This window comes from Schistocerca americana, chromosome 3 (genome assembly GCF_021461395.2).
Source record: "Schistocerca americana isolate TAMUIC-IGC-003095 chromosome 3, iqSchAmer2.1, whole genome shotgun sequence".
Taxonomy (NCBI): Eukaryota; Metazoa; Arthropoda; class Insecta; order Orthoptera; family Acrididae; genus Schistocerca; species Schistocerca americana.
In genome coordinates, this window is record NC_060121.1 from 442,758,588 (window position 1) to 442,766,462 (window position 7,875).

The following is a 7,875-nucleotide window of genomic DNA, read 5'->3' on the forward strand; positions in this document are numbered from 1 at the left end:
ACGGACCCGTTAGTTCTTGTGGAACATCTTGCGACCCATTTTGCAATGGCATCAGCAACAGCCGGCTGCTTTCCTTCACCGGAAACAGCGAGCCGAAGCTTCTACCTTATGTTTAACCCCTTGTGAGTCATAATCTTACAGCGAACTTTTTACTGAATGGGAATTTCTTACTGCTCTATCTTCTTCTCATGATATGGCCCCTGGCCCAGATTCCATTCATAACCAAATGCTTCAACATCTCAGTGCTCCACAACGGCAACATCTTCTTCGGGTGTTTAACCGTATCTGGTTCCAGGGTGACTTCCCTTCTCTGTGGAGGGATAGCATCGTGGTTCCTGTCCTTAAACCTGGTATGAACCCCCTATTTGTTGACAGCTATCGGCCAATTAGTCTGAGCACTGTTGTTTGTAAGTTACTTGAACGAATGGTAGCCTGTCGGCTCAATTGGGTCCTCGAATCTCGGGATCTATTGTCCCCTCACCAGTGTGGCTTCCGAAAAGGACGGTGTCCAATCGATCATTTACTTCGCTTGGATTCCGCAGTTCGGCAGGCTTTTTCCCAGCGCCGCCATTTGGTTGCAGTATTTCTTGACCTTCGCAAGATTTATGACACGGCCTGGAGCCATCACATCTTACTTCCCTTCATCAGTGGGGTCTTCAGAGCCCACTCCCGATTTTTATCCACCAGTTCCTGTTCCATCGGTCATTCAGGGTTCCGGTTCGTTCTGCTTTTAGTTCTCCAAGGACCCAGGAGACGGGCATCCCATAGGGTTCTGTCTTGAGTTTCCTTCTGTACCTCATTGCTATCTATGGACTTGTGGCCTCTGTCGGTCCTTTGGTCGCCCCTGCCCTGTATGTGGATGATTTCTGCATTTGATGGCCTCTGCAGAGCGGCAGCTCCAGGGAGCTATATGGCGTGCCTCTGCATGGACCCTGTCACACAGGTTTCGATTCTCTCCTCTAAAATCGCGGGTGGTCCACTTCTGTCGCCGTACTACGATCCACCCTGATCCCGATGCACAACGATTGCCCGTGGTCCCACAGTTTCGTTTCCTGGGTCTTCTTTTCAACAACAAGCTCACTTGGCTGCCCCATATCAGACTTCTGAAGGTAGGATATTTCCACAAACTCAATGTCCTTCGCTTCCTTGCCCACTCCTCTTGGGGGGCGGACCATTCCCTCGTTCTCCGTCTTTATCGTGCTCTAGTTCTGTCTCGCTTGGACTATGGTTGTCAAGTTTGTGGTTCAGCTGCTCCTTCCACACTGCACGTGCTGGATCCAGTCCACAATCGTGGTCCAAATGATTCCATCCCCCCGATGGTGTTCCGTCCTTTTTTCCGCCAAATTTTATGGGAGTTTCGGGATGCTGTTGTGTTGGCTCTAAATCTGCTGATCATGTGGGGTATGCCTTCAAGTCCTCTGTTGGAACGGAAAATCATCTGCTGCCACCTGCATGTGGGGTGTTTACTGCGGAATTGATGGGAATTTCACAGGCCCTTACCTTTATTAAACAGTCCCAACACAACCGCAGTTTGTTATTACGGACTCAATGAGTAGCCTTCTGGATATTGACCGGTGTATTCCGCGCCATCCCTTGTTCTCTGCCATCCATGATCATCTCGCTGATCCTCACCATGCTGCTTGTTCCGTTGACTTTCTTTGGATGCCTGGCCATGTGGGTATCCCAGGTAATGAGCTTGCTGATCGTTTGGCTGGGGGAGCAGTCACTTACCCCTCCTTTTCTGTAACCCCTCCTGCAGCGGATTTCCAATCTCACTTCATACAGTCGTGGGTTGACTCTTCGGAGGCTACTCCCCTGTCTAATAAACTTCGTGCGATTAAGGTGACACAAGGCCCGTGGCGTTCTTCCTTTCGCCTCTCTCGAAAGGACTCGACCACACTGTGTCGTCTCCGCATTGGCCATATCAGGCTGACCCATGATTTTCTTTTGCGTGATGAGCCAATCCCACTTTGTGGTTGTGGGGGCTTCCAGTCAGTAGCCCACATTTTGGTTGAATGCCCCCTTCTTTTGTCCTGCGTGCTAAGTACAGACTCTCCCGCACTTTACCTTTGATGTTGGCTGACGATTCCTGGATGGTCTCTCTGGTTCTCGGTTTCCTCCGGGAAAGTGGCTTTTATTCTCAGAAGGTTTTTAATCTCTCTCTGGTGTTGAGGCAGGGAGGTGAGTGTTGGGATATCTCCCACTGTAAGCCGTGTTTGGAGATTCCCGACTCACCTCCCTGACGGAGATCCCCTTTTCTTCCCTTTTTACTCTGTTTTAACCCTTTTTTTAAGGATTGGTTAGTTTCCTTTTCCCATATGTACTTCTGCAATCTAGCGGTAGCACCTTTTAAGCCGCAGGTGGTCTTGCCTCTGCTGCTTCAGCATAGCGTTGGGTTCGTTCTCTTGCTGACTTCCCTCATTTTGTTTTTACCATTGACAACATGACTGCCCTTTTACATTTTTAGCCTTTTCCTTTTCATTGTTCTGACTTTCCTGAGATGTCACACTCGCGGAATGGACCACATTTGAAACAAGGGACTGATGACCTTGCTGCTTGGTCCCTTAAACCCCAAACAACCAACCAACCAACCGTCAGCTCTAAGTGCTGCCTAACTATCTATGTAAAGACCTTTAATTGCTTGCAAAAGTTTGCCTCCTATTCCATAATCTCGTAGAACAGGTAATAACTTTCTCCTACGAACCCGGTAATATGCCTTTTCTAGATGTATAAAGCATAGATACAATTCCCTGTTCCACTCGTAACACTTCTCCATTATTTGCCGTAAGCTAAAGTTCTGGTCCTGACCTCTAAGCGGGCTAAACCCACACTGATTTTCATCCAATATGTCCTCAACTAATACTCGCACTTTCCCTTCAACAATACCTGAGAAGATTTTACCGACAACGCTGATTAAAGAGATACCTCTCTAGTTGTTACAATCTTTTCTGTTTCCACGTTTAAAGAATGGTGTGATTACTGCTTTCGTCCAGTCTGATGGAACAACCAAACAAACAATTTTTTAGTCTTCAACTGGGTACGGTTTTCGCTTCATGGCTTTTTACTGACACAATCTTTCCATTCATAAAGTTATTAACATGTTTGGTTGATTTTTATGACGAATCATCAGATCTAAAAAGTATTTTTCCTCTTACGTGTTAAGAAAAATACACGTAAAAAACTTTATGTTCCTACAGAATGTATTTGATGATTGTATGCTAATTTCGTAACAAGATAATGGTTTCTTAGTCGTGATGGTCACTAACTAGAGTCGACACTTGTTAACTGTAATATTTTTATTGAATACGATCAACAGATCTGTTACTAAAAGAGTATATTTAATATAATTCAACGTTTGCTCCAGTGTGCCACATTTTCACTGTATATAATACCTCAATTCGAATCACACATAATAATGCGCTATTAGAATAGTTGGAGAAATGTTCACATTAAATAATATAAGTGTCCTATAGCACTGATGGTTGGGATATCGCAATGGGTGGGTTCAGCTGCCTGTAGGGAGTTCTTTCTCCTAGCGCGTCGGCCCCTTTTCCATGCAGATATGTGAAAACTGTATCGTACGTGCATTTTTAGAGTATAAGTGAGTGTAATGGATCGCGTATACAGTGTGTTTCACAACGACGTTTTAAGTATTTCGGGACAGGTTCTTTACACCTAAACAAGACAAAAATGTCGAGTAAACACGGGCTCTTAAATGCATAACTCAAGAGTTACGAGCACTTGTTCACCTACGCTGTAGTGAAGCACACCACTTCTCCTGAACGAGTGGTCATATCTGCCAACGTATGCACTTCGGAGACCATGAGTAGCTACTGGACATTTTATCCTTGTTTTAGTGTAAGGAACTTGTTCCCTAATTCTTAGAACCTCATTTTGAACAACTTGTTGTGTAATGTTTATTTTGTATGAGACAGTGGAACGCCGTGCTGGCAAATAGTCTACTCTTCTCTAACAGCTCCAAGGGGCGTGTGGAGGGTGGAGGGTGACGAGGGGGGGGGGGGGGCGTTTAACGTCACCGCCATTGAACTATATGAAATAAAATCGTCATAACTTCTGAACGGTTTGCGTTTTGGGCGCGGGGCATGATGGGAATTAGTATGCGCTGTATGGTTTGGTTTAGCGGCTTCTTTGGATGGGTTCGCCAATAGGAATTTGGGAGACAGGGAATCGGCATTTCGCGATCGAGAAGTCTCTTCAGTGTCAGCTCGTGACTGTCTGGTGTGCGATGTCCAGTCATGGAATAATCGTTGCGATATTCCTTATGGCACGGTGACTAGCGAACGGTACGTGAAGGTACTGCCCGTTATCCAAAGTGACACTGATTTCGACAAGATGAGGTTCATGCAAGAAGGAGCTCCACCCCATCAAAACAGCAGAGTGTTTGATGTCGTCGAGGAGCACTTGGGCGACCGCGTTCTGGCTCTGCGATACCCAGAGGCCACTGGCATGGGCCTCGATTGGACGGCATATTCTCCAGATGTGAACATGTGGCTCCTCTTTGTGGGGCTGTGAAATGTTTATTGGTAGTGACACACCAAAATCATAATAGTAATCCGTTGCAGTTGCTACATATTTTATTACAATCAAAAGCATTATAAAATCACAATCACAATAATACGGGAGACTGCCTTACAACGGCAGATCACTCGGACAAATAACAAATAAATTTCTTTAACCGGAACAAGACCCATAAAACTTGAAATTTGAATATGACTAGGTAAATACACTCAGGTAACGTTTTTCTTAAATAGCACAAATGCCCATACAATTCCCATCAGAACTCTCATTACTTCGAATCAGCTGAGCAACAGACTAAGGGTAAGAACACAGTTTTTTTAAGATTTGGCTAGCCAACTTTCCTGAACAAAACTATACACAAATGACTAAAACAATTGAGGAAGTGCTTTCATTTTGACCAAACCAAAATTCAAATTTACTTACTCAGTTGATTAATCAACAATATTCTTAGAATGCTTACAACTAGAACATGACCATATGACAATACCCCTAAAATGAGTTTGCTTTAGTATTGGGTGTGAATCAGCGATAGACGCGAGCAGACCAAAGATTCAAATCAACACGAGAGATCCACGAGACAGGAAATGTCATAGAAATGTACTCAACTTTGCACTGCAATTGAACTTCAGATGCTATAATTCTCCACTGGAAAGGTGGAATCACGCAACAGTGACATATAACCCAAGATGTAAAGGAGAGGACAGGACCTTAAACATCTCTCTGCCCAAGTGGTGCTCTGCTCCCAGTATGCTCGCGTCGACCGCTGCCAATTATCTGTAACACAACACACATGAACGGCAGATAGTATTCTGGGACATAAACTACACAATCTTATCTAGAGAACAGGTGATCAGTACAACTGAATAGAAACAAATTAGCTTCCGTCAGTTACTTGGCCAGTGCCATCATTTAAACTTCGATTAATAAGTTCGCTAAAAATCATGCCCTAAAGTTAAGATGACAAAAATTATCTCGGCACACATTTACACGCCAAACTACCGAATGAACTACAAGGTAGAATAGAGGACGTATTTTAGCTTGTCTTGAAACGCCAGAGCCGGACTTACTCACTACTCGTTGCACTTCTAGCTACGTCCTTAACCACGCTTCATGTTGGTTGATTGGGCGTAGTCACACTTCCTCAACTGCCGTCAAGATAGATAGTCACGACACCGAGGTAAGTGAAGAACAACTAAAATAATTCCAAAGGATTTTTAGTGCACTGGCATATTCAGTTAAGCCGCACGCAACCCACCGAAGCAACTCGGCGACTCCAATTCCATAGGCCGGCGTAGCTTATGACAGACTCGAAGGAGCTTGTCCTTCCGACCTCTAGGAAAACCAAATCACCATCGGCTGTGGATCTATACTCACGACTCAACACGCCGTAGCCGCTGGCCCAGCTCCTCGTAGTCCGACTCGTCCTTTTGTCGTCCTGCCTACGTAATGGAATATACGGTATATTGCTGTCAACGGGGCTAATTCTTCACCGTGTCAGTCTTAGTATGTTTACAGGGCGACAGTTATTGAACTATATATAAGAAACGTAGATTAGTTACAAACTACGGCGTGCAAACACTTTATTCAACATGTAAACATCACTAGATTTAGGTTGTGACGTGTTCGATATGCCTGCCATCATTGGCAACGATGTGACGCAGACGAATAGCGTGATTCTGCATGACCCACTGGACTATCGGAACATCGATAATGTCGATGACTTCCTGAAAGTCCTGCCACTTGACTCTCTCTCACCGCCGATCCCGACACACCTTCCCAGCAGAGCGAACGAAGACAAAATAAGCATCGAAGTCGACTCAAAGATCAAAATGACTATCGATGGAAACTGGCGCTAGAAACGCACCAGCTCAGGCTGTATCCAAAACAAGGTGTACACCAATAACCCCAAAACCATTGCTAAGGTAAAAACAGCCTTTCAGGAAGTCATCGACATTATCGATGTTCCGATAGCCCAGTGGGTCATGCAGAATCACGCTATTCGTCTGCGTCACATCGTCGCCAATGATGGCAGGCATATCGAACACGTCACAACCTAAATCTGGTGACGTTTACATGTTGAATAAAGTGTTTGCACGCCGTAGTTTGTAACTAATCTACGTTTTTTTTATATAGTTCAATAACTGTCGCCCTATAAACATACTAAGACTGACACGGTGAAGAATTAGTCCCGTTGACAGCAATATACCGATATTCCATTACAATGTAACTTCAAATATGAATGAAAATAAATGCGTTACGAATAACAATAAGGCTAATGTACGCAACGCACTAAACTCTTTGGATAGTTTCATGAAATCCAATAAAAAAAGAAGAAAACTCATTCTGATTTGACTGCTATGTAGATAACATTATACTTTTTCAGTTAAACAGTTGAAAGAAGGCATACTGTTTCCGTTTGGCAAATAATGATAAAAGTATTTTACATACAGTGTTCACCATAAATGGCGATATGCAAAAAAGGTGGACTCTATGTTCATTTTACCAACGAAACACAGAATATATTCCATGTTTAACCACAACATTGTCTTCATGTGATTAAAACATTGTCACCTCCAAAAATACAGTTGACATTAGTAATTAAACGATTCCTACTGGTACATATTTTGAGATTTTTGACTATGTAAGAATCTTATCTGGAAATGACTTATAAAACATTAACTGTAATTGGCGATACAGCATCTGCGTAGAGTGAGTCTCGTCTCTGAGCAATTTGATACGGAACCGCTGTTAATGAATTACAAAAATATTTTGAGATTTCATAAAAACGAAAATACAAACATTACACTCTGAAACCTGATATCATGCATTGCTGAAGCAAATAAGATCAGTTTATTAATCATCTGTTCTAGGAAATACTCTAAGCTTCCAGGATGAATGAGAATCCCGGGTTCCCGGGTTCGATTCCCGGCGGGGTCAGGGATTTTCTCTGCCTCGTGATGGCTGGGTGTTGTGTGCTGTCCTTAGGTTAGTTAGATTTAATTAGTTCTAAGTTCTAGGCGACTGATGACCTCAGCAGTTGAGTCGCATAGTGCTCAGAGCCATTTGAGCCATTTTTGATGAATGAGAATTCTTGCTTCCTAAATCGCAGTACGTACCATTAAGTGATGCTATCTCACGAAGAATTTGATGTAAACTACCACACACGTGTTACATCCTATCTGAGTCAGCTGTATCTTAATGAGACTAGGACAGCCATCTACAATACCAGCCCGATCAAGTGAATGAATTTTTGGATGTCCATCGAATCTGAGGTCCACCATCCAAACAGAAATGGAATAATATTCAATTAAGGCTGAAGGCCACCATTAAATTTAA